Genomic DNA, 16,903 nt, shown 5'->3' with positions numbered 1-16,903 from the left:
TCGGGTTGTGGTCCTGGTCAAGACAATCTCCTGAACTCTAAACTGAATGTCAGAATGGGACAGAAAGGTTGGCTACAACAGCAGAAGACCCCACCGGGTGCCACTCATCTCCACTACAAATAGGAAAAAGAGGCTACAATTTGCACGAGCTCACCAAAATTGGACTGTTGAAGACTGGAAAAATGTTTCCTGGTCTGATGAGTCTCGATGTCTGTTGAGACATTCAAATGGTAGAGTCCGAATTTGGCATAAACAGAATGAGAACCTGTATCCATCATGCCTTGTTACCACTGTGCAGGCTGGTGGTGGTGGTGTAATGGTGTGGGGGATGTTTTCTGGGCACACTTTAGGCCCCTTAGTGCCAATTGGCCATCGTTTAAATGCCACGGGCTACCTGAGCATTGTTTCTGACCATGTCCATCCCTTCATGACCACCATGTACCCATCCTCTGATGGCTACTTCCAGCAGAATAATGCACCATGTCACAAAGCTCGAATCATTTCAAATTGGTTTCTTGAACATGACAATGAGTTCACTGTCCTAAAATGGCCCCCACAGTCACCAGATCTAAACCCAATAGAGTATCTTTGGGATGTGGTGGAACGGGAGCTTCGTGCCCTGGATGTGCATCCCTCAAATCTCCATCAACTGCAAGATGCTATCCTATCAATATGGGCCAACATTTCTAAAGAATGCTATCAGCACCTTGTTGAATCAATGCCACGTAGAATTAAGGCAGTTCTGAAGGCAAAAGGGGGTCCAACACCATATTAGTATGGTGTTCCTAATAATTCTTTAGGTTAGGACGTATATAATCAGTTATCAGTTTTGATATTCAACCGCAGCCACAGTATACCAACTAGCTAGGTGGCACCAGGCAATATCTGGTGGAGCCACATGTCAGCACTAGGCATTGCTGAGTGGTGTGCCAGCTGGCTGTGGGAGGATTGCGGTACTTCATCTAGCTAGGTGATACCAGGTAATACCTGGCAGATCCACATGTCGGGGCTAGGCATTGCTGAGTGGTGTGCCAGCTGTCTAGGGGGAGAAAAGCAGCTGGTTGGCATTTCCCTTATGGGAGTCGAGTAGCCACAGGTGGTCAGTGGTTGACTCAAAAACCCAGTTTCCGAACCGAGTGGAGAAACTGGTTTCAGACACGAGGTCAGATTGGGCAATGGAGCTGGTTGAGGTGGTGCCAGGCTCCTCTAAGTGGTGGCAATGTGGGTATGTAATAAATAAATTAAGTGGTCCTTGCCACTGATTTCCACTGAACCACTGCTGGATTTTCCCCTATAGTTTCCCACAGACCTCAGACCAATTGAACACTTGTGGGTAGAGGTGAAGAAAAAGCTGTATTCACACCCAAGTCAGTCACAGTAAAATTGACAAGACTCTGCAGAACTAATCAGATGCCAAGTAGCTGCAAGTCCAATGTATGTATGAGATAGCCGGGATGAAGGTCTATAAAATGATGGGAGTCTCACGTTCCAAGCTGTAGTGGATGGTGAGATATGGAGCCTGAAAGTCACAAGTGCAAAACATTGTTACCCTTTTGCTCGTCAGTGTAAGTATCTGCAAGGGTTGTATGAAGGACTGTATATAATATACACAGGGCTCATGCACAAGACCGTATGTATTTTGGGGTCCACAAAAAAACGGATCCGCGAAAAATACGGATAACGTCCGTGTGCATTCCGTATTCTGCGGAACGGAACAGCTGGCCCCTAATAGAACAGTCCTATCCTGTTCTATTTTTTTGCAAAATGGACATACGGAAACTGAATGTTTTTCTATTGAAACGAATGGTTCCACATACGTTCTGCAAAAAAAACAGAACGGACGCGGAAAGAAAATACGTTTGTGTGCATGAGCCCTTAATGGATTGTATAGGAAGCATAGATAACAGTCTAGGAGCAGAGCAAAGGGACAGAATACAGATGGATGCAGTATAATTCTCCCCATTTACAAAGACAAGTTCCATTTATCAGTAATTTCCTCTACAGTAGCTGTTCCGTGGGATCAGACCAGACGGGCTCACCTTCGCCCCACACACATAAATGAACCGTGGATGCCCCTCAACCTGTCGCAGGTTATCCTTCCATGGACCACTTTCCACAGGTACTAACCACTGTATATGGGGAACGCCCCACAAGACCGGCCACTCTGGAGATGTTCTGGCTGATCAGCTAGTGAAACCACTATTAGTAATGCCTAATAGCAGGTGGAGTGAAGTCAGCGGACCTGTGTGAGCCTCTCATTGCTGCGGTGTAATGTGGTGAAACTGTAGCCGTGGGTGGGCACGGGGGCGGCGCAGGTGTATAAGGCAACACCAGGTGTAACGTGCACCTTGAACTTTTTTAACACCCTCCCCTTGCCATGCTCATGGGGGCAGGTCCTGCAGGCTGAGTGTGCTTAAAGATGCGAGAAGACATTAAAAAGGCTAAATGATAAAATATTGAGGCACTCAGGTTAAGGTTTTGAAATTAAAGTATAGCATCCAGCGCCAAAGGATTGCCTCTACTCACCTCACAGATAATGTGACCGCTGATGAAGGTTCACCGTGACCGAAACGTCCGGTCAGAAATATTCTATTATTGATATGTACCACTGGGCAAATGGAAGTTGCAGATAATGTGAAATAAAGCTATACTTTAATTGCAAAATTTTAACCTGAGTGCCTGAATACTTTATCATTTGGATGGTGGCTTAACAGCCCTTGATTGGCACCAGGGACACTTTGAGTGCGCTTCCTCTTTTTACTACACACATGTTGGCCAGGCTTTGTGAGCAGCAGAGGGCAGTAGTGGAATACCAGCTGCAACATGGTCATCACCTTTCTAGTCAGCTAACGCTCTTCACAAGCTAGGAGTAGGCATGGATGTCTGACCTCTGTGAGGTATTAAGAAACTTTGAGGAATCAACACAGATGGTGAACAGCGATGCCGCTATTATCAGCGTCACCATCCCACTTCTGTGTCTACTCAAAAGCTTGCTGCTCACAATTAGGGCAGACGCTTTGCATGTGGAAGAGGTGGAAATGGGGGAAGACATTACACAGGGCGATATCCAGACCACCCTCAGTTTGTCTTCTCAGCGCAAATTGGATGATGATGAGAAGGAGGAGGAGCAGGAGATGGTTGCCTCCGCTACAGAGGGTAGTACCCATGGAAGTTTAATTCCATCTGTTCAACGTGGATGGGCAGAAGAAGAGGAAAAGGATGAGGAGATTAAGAGTCATCCTCCTGTTGACGACAGCGAAGTCTTGCCTGTTGGGAATATGGCACACATGGCTGACTTTATGCTAGGCTGCCTTTCCCGTTTTACACATTTTGGACAACACTGATTACTGGTTGTTCACCCTTCGCGACCCCTGCTACAAAGAGAACATCTCATCTCTCATTCCTGTGGTGGAGAGGACGAGCAAAATGGTATAATACCAGAAGGTCCTTGTGGAAAAATTGCTCCAAAATTTCCAGCTGACAACGCTGGCGGCAGAGTTCATAGTTCTTTGGGCAACCAAAGAGAGGAGACCAGGGGAACACACATCAGTTCCAACAGAGGCAGGGCAACACTCTCCAAAGCCTGGGATAGTTTCATGACACCCCGCCAGCACCCTCACCCTGATGCGCGGCCTAGTGTCACAAGGAGGGAAACATTTTGGAAGATGGAAGGAGTACGTAGCAGACCATATCAGCTCCTCAATGATCCCTCTGTGCCTTAAAACTACTGGGTGTCCAAGCTGGACATGTGGCACGAACTGGCGCTCTACGCCTTGGAGATGCTGGCCTGCCCTTCCGCCAGCGTTTTGTCAGAGCGGGTATTTAGTGCTGCTGGCGGCATAATAACTGATAAGCGCATCTGCATGTCAACTGAAAATGCTGACAGGTTGACTGTTATAAAAATGAAAAAGGCCTGGATTGCCCCTGACTTCTCTACTCCACCAGAGGAAAGCAGCTGAACATAAAGGCACTTTAAATGTTTTTTCTATAATGTACTGAATACACTGTATTCCCATGTACCCCTTCCACCACAAAAAATGGTATATGGTTCAATCTTCCTTTTCTTGTCCTCCTCCTCCTCTTTCATCATATCAACATGCTTATTAATCTTCCCTCGCTCCTAATGTTGTAGAGAGTCAGCTCATCTGCAGGCCCTCAAATACAATCTTTTCGAGGGTCAGCTCACCTGCAGGCCCTCGCATATAATGTTTTAGAGGGTCAGCTCAGCAGCAGGCCCTCATCTACAATCATTTAGAGGGCCAGCTCACCTGTAGCCCCTCACCTACAATCTTTTAGAGGGCCAGCTCACCTGCAGGCCCTCGTTTGTAATGTTTTAGCTGGTCATATCACTAGAAGGCCCTCACCTACAATCTTTTAGAGGGTCAGCTCACCTGCAGGCCCTCGCATATAATGGTTTAGAGGGTCAGTTCACCAGCAGGCCCTCACCTACAATCATTAAGAGGGCCAGCTCACTTGCAGGCCCTCGCATGTAATGTTTTAGAGGGTCAGCTCACCTGCAGGCCCTCGCATATAATGTTTTAGAAGGTCAGCTCACCAGAAGGCCCTCAACCATAATGTTTTACAGGGTCAGCTCAAAAGCAGGTCCTCACCTACAATCTTTTAGCGGGTCATCTCACCAGCAGGCCCTCACCTATAATCTTTTAGAGGACCAGCTCACCTGCAGGCCATCGTATGTAATGTTTTAGATTGTCAGCTCACCAGCAGGCCCTCACCTACAATCTTTTAGAGGGCCAGCTCACCTGCAGGCACACGCATGAAATGTTTTAGAGGGTCAGTTTACCAGCAGGCCCTCACCTACAATTTTTTCGAGGGTCAGCTTACCTGCAGGCCCTCACATATAATGTTTTAAAGGTTCAGCTCACCAGCAGGCCCTCAACCATGTTTTATAGGGTCAGCTCGCCAGTAGGCCCTCACCTACATCTACCAGGGTCAGATCAGTAGCAGGCCCTCACCCGTAACGTTTTAGAGGGTTACCAGCAGGCCCTTGCTCCTAATGTTTTTGAGGGTCACCAGCAGGCCATTAATGTATAATGCCCTCCTTTATGGGATATACAGGTTGTATCTGAGTGCCTCTTCCTTGTAATTTTTGGCAGCACTTGCAATTTATATACAAGTAAATATACAGGAAAGAATGTTTCCTAACAATTTTTCCCCTAAAATCGATTTTTATCTTCGGTTTTGTACGTATTATTTCAGTCTGTAAAAGTGGCGCACTACTCGGACAACATTGTTTCCAGCAGCGACTTGGGAGTCCAAGATGCATCCAGACATCCCCCCTATGCTGTTCCCGAACCATTTCGGTGGTGTTTTTATCAATGTCTGACCTTTTCCTATAAACCAGACACCATTCCCTATTCAGAGCGGGGGGTTCTTGGTTTAATGCTCAGGTTCTCCCATTGACCTCCATTGTGCTCGGGTGCTCGGTAGAGCACCCGAGCATCCTGAGGTATTTGATCAGAGCACCAGAGCACTTTGGTGCTCGATCAACACTACTTATTATCACTGCACTACAGAACAGCCCAGAGGGAGGAGTTTTTTATTACAGCACTAAAGGACAACCCATAGGGAGGAGCTTATTATCACAGCACTACAGGACAGCCCAGAGGGAGGAGCTTATTATCACAGCACTACAGGACAGCCCAGAGGGAGGAGCTTATCACTACAGCACATTGTGCATATTTTAATCAACTTGTATAAGCCCATCAGTCCTGGAAGTAAACAGAGTTGTTAGACCTATGCCTTTAAGAAGCAGACATAATGATGGGCTAGTGATTGTCATTTATAGGGAGCCAGTGTCCATTAGACCAGAGCACGATCGCTATTAATTGCAGTTTATGAAGGCGATACATGGCTGGGATCCATATTTTTCAACACCCTCCCCTTGCCGTGCTCATGGGGGCAGGTCCTGCAGGCTGAGTGTGCTTAAAGATGCGAGAAGACATTAAAAAGGCTGTGTATTCTCTACATTTACCACCATAGTCATAGTGCTGGCTCAGCTTGGTTGCTGCAGTCACATTTTGCTAGAAGATTCTTAAATGACAGCGGTGAATGCTTAGGATCGCAGCTGACCTGCAGCGCCAAATTGTAAAGGTAAACTAACTTACTGTTTACAGTCAGATTACCCCTTTTTTGGCTCGGGCTCCTTGGTGTGGGTGATATCTCAGCATCACACTTACAAAAATTACGAGTGGCCATGCAAAAAAAAAATATAATAATTTACACAAATTTCACAAAAGAATGTCAATATAGTTAACACGATGTCTCAATCCAAAAACTATTCTACAAGTCATCGCATGGCCATTATAATAAGCTTCAGGCCTCATGTTTTTTCACTGTCAGTGATTTGGCTTCAGTGGTTCGTGTCCAATTTTGTTTCAGTTGTGTTTCCTTGTGTCTTCCTTTTTTTTTTTGTCTGACAGGGGAAAAAAAAAGGAAGGTAAATGAAAAGTATAATTTTTTTGCACCAAGGTCTTGTAGAAAAAAAAAAGGACAAGGACGTGGACACGGATGACATACCAGTTGTGAATCAGTTTTTTCTGACGGACCCATTGACTTGAATGGGTCCATCTTTCGTTTTCCACTGACAAGAATAGGGCAAGTTATATTTTTTTGACGGACTAGAATCACAGATCACAGACACGGAGAAAAAACGAAAGACTATCATTTTTTTTTACAGCTTTATAGAAATGAATGGGGCCTCCGCTAAACTGAAAAATGACGGAACGGACACGGATGCACACAACGGAATGGCAGCAGGATCCAGTGCAGGCACAATCAGGTTCAAGTATCATCCATGAGGAGTAACATGGAAGATTCTCGAGATACGAGAACTCAAGAACAAAGAGGTCTAAGCTAATATGCGGGAGGATGAGGACTATGGAAGAATTAGAGATATTGCATAAAAACCCTCAACCTCCAATCCGCTGTGTGGAGCGTCACTTTTTGTCACGTACTTTGGCATAATCTTTAGGAAAAACAATAAATCTCTTCTTCTCCACCATGGCCGGGTCTCCATAGTAGTAGTTCCAGGAATACTCTGGAGACAGGACCTTGGTGGGTTTGTAATACAGGAAATACCTGTTGAGATAACTCTCGTCATGCCAACGAGCTTCTATGTTTATGTCTTTATCGGCCAGCATGGCGTGGTGGCAATGGTTGGACAACTTGTAGATCTCTTCCACTGTGCCCCCAAAATGGGACCCCGTGTAATAGAAATCACCCTCGTCTTCGGGGATGTAACCTGCAGACTGAGGTCTCCTTTCATTGGTGAACTCCTTGCGAGACGATGTGAAAAAACCCGGATGGATGACTCCATAAACATCACTGAGGATCTCAACCCCAACCTGGTCTTTAAACTCCATGTCCACATCTAGGCACACCAGATAGTCCACCTCATTGATGAACCGATCATGGATGTAGTCGCGAATGATCTGCATCCTCCTCATGGTGATGTCCTGCCATCTTTTGTAGGCTGGGACCTCCAGGACAACCAGATTTCTCTTTTCACCCAACGTAATGTTGGGGACGGCAGCGGGCTGGTCGGTCATTATATAATAAGTGACCCGGTGTCCAGTCATGAAAAACTTCTCTTCGCTGTGTCCAGAAAATGTTTAATAAACTGGGTGTATCTAAGAAAGAGAACAGAACAAATGGTCAGAAAACATGTGGTTTATAAACCAAGAAGAAAACCAATCAGTATTATAGTAGTTATATTCTTGTACATAGGAGCAGTATTATAGTAGTTATATTCTTGTACATAGGAGGCAGTATTATAGTAGTTATATTCTTGTACATAGGAGGCAGTATTATAATAGTTATATTCTTGTACATAGGAGGCAGTATTATAGTAGTTATATTCTTGTACATAGGAGCAGTATTATAGTAGTTATATTCTTGTACATAGGAGCAGAATTATAGTAGTTATATTCTTGTACATAGGAGCAGTATTATAGTAGTTATATTCTTATACATATGAGCAGTATTATTGTAGTTATATTCTTGTACATAGGAGCAGTACTATAGTAGTTATTTTTTTGTACATAGAAAGCAGTATTATAGTAGTTATATTCTTGTACATATGAGGCAGTATTATAGTACTTATATTCTTGTACATAGGAGCAGTATTATAGTAGTTATATTCTTGTACATAGGAGGCAGTATTATAGTAGTTATATTCTTGTACATAAGAGGCAGTATTATAGCAGTTATATTCTTGTACATAGGAGGCAGTGTTATAGTAGTTATATTCTTGTAAATAGGAGGCAATACTATAATAGTTATATGCTTGTACATAGGAGGCAATATTATAGTAATATTATTCCTGTACATAGGAGCAGTATTATAGTAGTTATATTCTTGTGCATAGGATGCAGTATTATAGAAGTTATATTCTTGTACGTAGGATGCAATATTATAGTAGTTATATTCTTGTACATAGGAGCAGTATTATTATAGTAGTTATATTTTTGTACCTAGGAGCAGTATTATAGTAGTTATATTTTTGTAAATAGGAGCAGTATTATAGTAGTTATATTCTTGTACATAGGAGGCAGTATTATAGTAGTTATATTCTTGTACATAGTAGCAGTATTATAGTAGTTATATTTTTGTACATAAGACGCAGTATTATAGTAGTTAAATTTTTGTACATAGGAGCAGTATTATAGTAGTTATATTCTTGTACATAGTAGCAGTATGATAGTAGTTATATTCTTGTACATAAGATGCAGTATTATAGTAGTTTTATTCTTGTACATAGGAGGCAGTATTATAGTAGTTATATTCTTGTACATAAGAGGCAGCATTATAGTAATATATTATTGTACATAGGAGCAGTATTATAGTAGTTATATTCCTGTACATAGGGGTAGTATTATAGTAGTTATATTCTTGTACATAAGAGCAGTAATATAGTAGTTATATTCTTGTACATAAGAGCAGTATTATAGTAGTTATATTCTTGTACATAGGAGGCAGCATTATAGTAGTTATATTCTTGTACATAGGAGGCAGTATTATAGTAGTTATATTCTTGTACATAGGAGGCAGTATTATAGTAGTTATATTCTTGTACATAGGAGGCAGTATTATAGTAGTTATATTCTTGTACATAGGAGGCAGTATTATAGTAGTGATATTCTTGTACATAGGAGCAGTATTATAGTAGTTATATTCTTGTACATAGGAGGCAGTATTATAGTAGTTATATTCTTGTACATAGGAGGCAGTATTATAGCAGTTATATTCTTGTACATAGGAGCAGTATTATAGTAGTTATATTCTTGTACATAGGAGCAGTATTATAGTAGTTATATTCTTGTACATAGGAGGCAGTATTATAGTAGTTATGTTCTTGTACATAAGAGGCAATATTATAGAAGTTATACTATATAGAATGTATATAGAATGAGTGTGAATTGTCTGGATTTCCTTACTTTCTAATAGCAAACACAGTCAGTCCAATGTGAACTCCTCTCTTGTGGAATTGTGCGTTGAGTATGTCTATATTGTAGAGTCTATTCCATACAATCGGCGCTAGCCATGGAGTCACCGTGAGAACATCTGTCCGTCTGGAAGAGAGAAGAGCATTAATCATTACACCCAGTGTGGCTTTTTATTTTTTTTCAAGTAGATGAAAGTGTTATTCCAGTTTGCGTTTGGCCGTGTTTTCCACAAGTAATAAAGCCCGGAGATCTCGCTCTCTAGACAATTGCTCCCTCTTCCATTTTCAACCACAAGTTTTACATTTTCATGGGAAATGCAGCCAAACTGTTATCTAGAAATAACATGTAATCTCCCGCCCTTACCAAAATGTTACAAAAGCAGTTTGTTGCACCAAATTGTTTTATCTTAAAAATTTAAAATGTAAAAAAATTTTTGTTCAATAAATTACATGTGTCGGCACTACCTTCCTCTGCTCAGATCGCTGCGATACCATTGAACTCTATGGAACTTGCTCAGGGACAGCAAGCAGTGGATAAGTGGTGCTCTGGGTCAAATACTTCACAGTCCAATCATCAAAAGATGGAACAATGCGTCGCTCACCATAAAATCCTTACTTTGTTCATAAATCCATAAAATACACCGGCTTTGGGGTGAGGGCCGCATTGTTTCATCTTTTGAAGATTTTAATGTTTTTTTCTGCTTTGCATTATAATTTTTTCATAGAATAACGTAATAACACAGATAAATAATAAAGTAAATACAATAGCCATACTCACTACAGAAAAGGTACTAATGCTAAAGCTTCATTATAAGGGCTCCGGAAAACTAACGTGTGCCGTCCGTTCCGTGCATTGGGGGCCACAAATTGCAGTCCCCAATGCACTGGCACCATCCATGCGGAATCAACTTGAATAGAACCTTGATCCGTTCGCAGCACAAAAAAAAATAGAACATGGAGGCACGGACAGAAAACCACGGAAGCACTCCGTAGATTCTAGTAAATGGGTCCACATCCGTGATGAGGTGCACAAACAGCCGGTGCCTATATATTACGGACCCACTGCTTGCAAGCTGCAATACGGGCACTGGCCGACAACGGTCGTGTACATGAGCCGTAACTGTGAGATTCTTGGCAAATACATTTTGTACAAAATTATGTATTTGTGCCTGTCCACCAACGACAAGGCGATCTCTTAGGACAGGAAGCTGCACTAAATTCTACCTCTTCTGATGCCGACTGTAAGGACTGTACCCACTAAGCCTGTTTCCCCTATGGGACCTGTATGAACCTTTTATGTCTGTAGCCAGCGTTCCACTGAAATCAATTACTATGATTATCAGGCAGGGGTGTAACTACCATAGCGGCAGACCATGCAACTGCTACGGGGCCCAAATGCAAGAGTGGGCCCAGTCTTAGTTGGGATTATCGTCTCTTCTACTGGAGGTGAAAACTCGGTCAGGACTATACCTTCTAAAGGAACACCTTTTAGCAAATGAGGCAGTGGAAAAAACGATCCAAGGGTCATTGAAAGGGTTTTAGGTGTAAATCCTTCTTTCCTGTGTGTGGGGCCCTGGTTTGATCCTTGCTATGGGGCCCTTACTTCTTTATGTATGCCACTGCTCTAAGCACTTGTAGTAACTTACGGAGGTTTCAGGGCTTCTGGTTTCTCGTACAGCATCCTGGAAACAGAGAAGACATCAGCAGTGTTATTTCATTGTATTTGATCGGTCTACATGTTAAAACGGCGCTCCGCGTGCCCTCTTATGCCTGCAGCAGGTCCGGGTGCCAGATGCCTTAGTCTCTCTCCCTGCTGCAGGCCACGGCTTGTGCTTGTCTTTCAGATCTCTTCTGCTGGCCTGCAGAATACTGGATGTAAATGTAAAAGCCATATCTAACCAGGAGGTGGCGCTGGTGTACATGATACTGTGATATTATTTCCAGCAGTAGGTGGCGCTGGTGTACATGATCCTGTGATATTATTTGTGGCAGTAGGTGGCGCTGGTGTACATGATCCTGTGATATTATTTCCAGCAGTAGGTGGCGCTGGTGTACATGATCCTGTGATATTATTTCCAGCAGTAGGTGGCGCTGGTGTACATGATCCTGTGATATTATTTCCAGCAGTTGGTGGCGCTGGTGTACATGATACTGTGATATTATTTCCAGCAGTAGGTGGCGCTGGTGTACATGATCCTGTGATATTATTTCCAGCAGTAGGTGGCGGTGGTGCTCACTGGAAGGGTAAGAATTAATTTCCCTTTTTTATAGGTCGGTATCCACCATGTAGTGAAGCTGTTCAGCCACAAGTGAGCTGAATGGACCTTTCCATAGAGTTACAGCGCGGGGGAATATGGGGTCACTTCTGATGAACTTATTGCTCACTGGGGGGAGGGGCGATTCCGGAGACTGTCTGGGCATGGACAGGTCATTGGTTTTGGTTGAAATGGAGAATATATTTTATTGTAGTTTATTTGAAATATTAAATTTTTAATATGGACAAAATATTAAAGTTGTATTTGGCGGGTTGTGGATGGAACTATCACACAATTTCCAGTATCCGCTATGGACACGGTTGTATGAATGTTCTCGCAGATCGGAATCAGACCTGGAGCCGGAGAGTTTGGAGTCGTTTATCCGATAAACCTCTCTGTGAGAACGTTGGAAGGACGGAGATCAGATTTTCTACGTATCTTTCAATATATGCGATGCGCCATGTTTCAGGGATCGGCTTTTACTGTGACGGGGGGGGGGGGGGGGGGCAGGGTTTGGTTGGCGACATATATTGTGATCCACGACAAGGGTGTAATATGGACCTCCTCTCCTGCGGCTCCGAGGATTGCTGCACCGATCGCTCCCCTTCTTCTTCATTTCGAGACTACTGATGGCTTCCTCTTATGCTGCTCTGAATGACTGGGGGCCACAAGCAGTTTCAGAGTTGGGGCCCTTCCATAGGGGACATTAGGGAGGTTGGTTTTAATGGTGGATCTCTGTTTATTCAGCACATGTATGATGGTTATATAGTGAGTGTTCTGATGTCTGTTGGGATCTCGTCTGCTTTTCTTGTTCTCCATCTTTCCCGCAGTCGACTCTTCAAAATTATTAAATCTTTTAGATTTGGCCCAATTTTCTATTTCTCTTTTTAGGGGTAATGGGCACCAATGCTGTAAGGAACTTACCTAGCTGCCATCCCGTGGTGTCTTCCTCTTCCCCAGCAGTCGTCACTTTGGTTTGTGTGGCGGTTCTGGGGAGATCACGTGCAGCATATCCACTAATGGCCCTTCCCGGAAAGTTACCATGCCAATAATTCAAGCTCCGGACGATCATCCAATCAGTGAAAGGAGGACGTAAAGAAAAACCGCGCTCCAACTCGGCGTCCAATCTGAAGGCCGGGCAGAGGATTTCCACCAGGCAATCATTCTGTGTCACTGCCTGTGATTACGTATGTGTCTTGGCTTCTGTCCATTGTGCTCCTCTCAGCTCCGGCATTAGAATTCCCGCTGCGCTGACTTTTCACTTGTCTCTGGATTAACCCTCAGTCTGCTGACTTGCCTTCTATTAATTCTCCTGGTGAACTGACCTTTGGCTTGTCCCTGGATTTACTCCTTGTCTACTTGTCCAGTTGTATCTGTCTCTCTTGGTTTTGACTCTGCTTGTCCAATACTTTTTTGTACCTTCCTGGTCAGTCTGGTCAGTCTGCTACCAGCGAGCTCCCACTAGTTTTCTGCTGTCTTCTACCACAGATGTGACCTGGGTCCCTAGAAGCCAAGTCCATGCAGCAGGCTCTGGTGAACACCTAGGGGTAGCATTAGCTTCTTTCCAACCAGAGGGGTGAGGATCACTGGTAGTTTTTGAGTTTGCTGTCTGCAGTTCTGGACAATACCCGCAGTATTTCCCTACAATCTTTTAGCCTTGGTATTAGTGTGGGGATTTTGTCTGCTTTTACAGCGAAAGTGACGCCTTGTCAGGAGCTTTGGAGTCATTTATTAGGGACGGGTTCATTAAGAACCATTGGGAACAAGAAAAAAACTAAAAAGAAAAGACAAGAACCCAACAAACAGCAGAGTCTTCACTTTAAAACCACAGGGAACCATCAGAAATGTTCTTAAAGGGATCCACAGTCTACTGAACGTCACCTCTTGACCCCCCCCCCCCCCCTCCCCAGAGGAAACCATCATATCTGGAGACTGTCAGCAATCCTCAGAGCCTGTATATTGAATCCAGTAAACACAGCAGGAGAGGAGTCCATATTACACCCCATCAATCGCTCAGTCCTGTTACGTCCTCTGTCTCATAGACGCTTGCTGTGGATCACAATATGTCGCCAACCAAACTCTACCTCGCCATCACATTAAAGACGATCCCCCAAACACATCCGTGTAAAATCCGATCACCGTCCCTCCGATCGATCACATCGTAACCTCAGCAAACGACAGAAGTGAAGTTCTCATAAAGACAGAGGTTTATCGGAAGTAAGACTTTAACCCCCCCAAATAATCTCCTCTGTAACTCAAACCAATTATCTGTCAATAGACAGTCTCCGAAATCACCCCCAATGAACGGTAAATTCATGAGAAGTGACCCCATATTCCCCGCGCTGTAACTCTATGTAAAGGTCCATTCAGCTCACTGCTGACATCTTGTGGTTGAACAGCTTCACTACATGGTGGATACCGACCTATAGCAAAAGGAAAACTAATTCTTATCCTACCAGTGAGCACCAGCGCCACCTACTGCTGGAAATAATATCACAGGATCATGTACACCAGCGCCACCTACTGCTGGAAATAATATCACAGGATCATGTACACCAGCGCCACCTACTGCTGGAAATAATATCACAGGATCATGTACACCAGCGCCACCTACTGCAGGAAATAATATCACAGGATCATGTACACCAGCGCCACCTACTGCTGGAAATAATATCACAGGATCATGTACACCAGCGCCACCTACTGCTGGAAATAATATCACAGGATCATGTACACCAGCGCCACCTACTGCTGGAAATAATATCACAGGATCATGTACACCAGCGCCACCTACTGCTGGAAATAATATCACAGGATCATGTACACCAGCGCCACCTACTGCTGGAAATAATATCACAGGATCATGTACACCAGCGCCACCAACTGCTGGAAATAATATCACAGAATCATGTACACCAGCACCACCTACTGCTGGAAATAATATCACAGGATCATGTACACCAGCGCCACCTACTGCTGGAAATAATATCACAGAATCATGTACACCAGCACCACCTACTGCTGGAAATAATATCACAGGATCATGTACACCAGCACCACCTACTGGTTAGATATGGCTTTTACACTTGTGAACATTTACATTCATTAAACAAAACAATTATGTCATATTTAATGTAGAAAATAGAAATGAGTGTATATATATATATATATATATACGCTCCCACTTTTGTGTTTCTAATTGAGGAAGGGACCAGCATTGGCCCAAAATGTGAGCTTCCATGATTAGTTTTAGTTACAGCGCCACCTTGTGTTGATGTTTCTCTTAATTTCTGCTCCTCCATTGGCTTTCGTGTTCTCCTGGCTGTCACTTTCTGTTGTCTTCCTGCATGTCTCATACAGATGAGTGCAGGGAGCAGACAGAGAGCTGCTGTAACTCTACATCCACGCACCATCCCAGTCACATGACCATATTTTTGGTCTGCATCTGATCCGCAGTTTTTGCGGATTGGATGTGGACCAATTCATTTCAATGGGTCCTCAAAAAATGTGGACAGCACACCGCGCGCTGTGCGCATCCGTATACCTGTTCTGCAGTTCTGGAAAATGAGATAGAAGATGTCCTGTTCTTGTCTTTTTTGCAGACGGGAATAGCATTGTTATGATGGATCCGCAAAAAAAGACGGACGCAACGCAGACGTCACACAGCTGTCATCCATATTTTTTGCTGATCCGCAAAATACATACAGTCCTGTGAATGCAACCTTAGGAGTAGTCATCATCTCACCTGTCAATCATAGGTTCCTGCCGGTGACTGAAGATCAATGATTTGTTTTCCCTGTGACACAAAAATAAGACATTTTGAGAATGGAAGGAAATACAAAATTGTGGCCTGCCCCCCCCCCCCCCAAATATCAGAAATCACAAGAACCACAAAGGGTCAAACTGTAAAATTATGGTCTTCAGTCATTGCAAAATACAATCCCCAGCTCATCATCTTGTGCAAAGCAGACATTCTGAACAAGCACAGCAGCAGTGTAAAGCATGGTGTAAGAAAAATTCTTGCAGTGCAAGAATTTAAATACAAATGTACTCACCCATTCTGATTGCAGGAAATTATAGTGATTGTGCGCCAGTCCCTAATGTCCATATGTCCCCTAAACGGTGAAACAGCGGAGTCATTACTTCTCCTTATATTATATATTGTCTGACACATACTGCATCTTATACAATGAAATACTTATATTCTTGTACATAGGAGCAGTATTATAGTAGTTATATTCTTAACCAAAACTCTTTTTATTGAGAGTGCATATGGTCTGGACAAAGAATCATGCATCAATATATAGCCATTCGCAGATGGCAGCAGCATAATGGGTGCCAATATTCTCACAGACCATGTCAGATCTACTAACATAGTGAGTATAAACAATTTAGTAACAACGAATGAAAGAAAAGACACAGACAAGATTGGGGGGTGGGGATTGGGAGGAGGGGTAGAATCGGGGTGGGTAGAGGAGGAGAGGGAGTTCTTCCAATTCACTCGGGGTTGCGGTATTTCTCCCATGGTCGCCACAGTTTGAGAAATTTGGAGCGTGTGCGAGTTTCCCAATGGGCTAATTCCTCAAATCTAAACAGTTGATCTGTTTTCTCGGTCCACAGTAACATTGAGGGTGGTGAGTCATTCTTCCAGAGGAGGGGTACCAACAAACGCGCTGCAGTAAGAAGCATGGTCGGGAGGTCAGCTTTGGCAGGAGTAAGGGAATCGTTGGGACACCAGAGGAGTACTAGTTTTGCATCCAGACGTACCTTAGAGGCGCATATCCGGTTAATTGTGTTCTCTATTTGAGACCAAAAGGGGCGAATTTTACTACAAGACCACCATATGTGTGACAAAGAGCCAACTTCTGTTCCACACCTCCAGCACTGCGATGGAATGTCAGGGTTGAGCCTATGTAGGAATTCTGGTGTTTTGTACCAGCGGGTCAGTAACTTGTAGGAATTCTCCTGAATTTTGATGCATCGGTTGAAGCCATGTGAATGGGCTAAGATAAAGGCCTTCTCCGGCTCAGTCAGTTGGATTGTGAGCTCCTTTTCCCAGGCAGACATAAAGTGCAGTGCTGGAGGAGCAGAAGAGAGCAGCTCCCTGTAGAGTGTCGAGAGGGGCTTTTTCGGTAACTCGGGAACACAAAGCTTCTTTTCTAGCCAAGTAGGTGTATCATCAGTG

The 16,903-nt window shown here is 43.7% G+C and overlaps 1 pseudogene; it reads right to left on the bottom strand.

The window, feature by feature from the left end:
- Positions 1-6,545: 6,545 nt before the first annotated feature.
- LOC122945946 overlaps positions 6,546-16,903 on the bottom strand; it is a 64,205-nt pseudogene continuing 53,847 nt past the window's right edge.

This window comes from Bufo gargarizans, chromosome 9 (assembly GCF_014858855.1).
Source record: "Bufo gargarizans isolate SCDJY-AF-19 chromosome 9, ASM1485885v1, whole genome shotgun sequence".
In the NCBI taxonomy this organism is placed as follows: Eukaryota; Metazoa; Chordata; class Amphibia; order Anura; family Bufonidae; genus Bufo; species Bufo gargarizans.
This window is presented reverse-complemented; position numbering and strand designations above follow the sequence as displayed.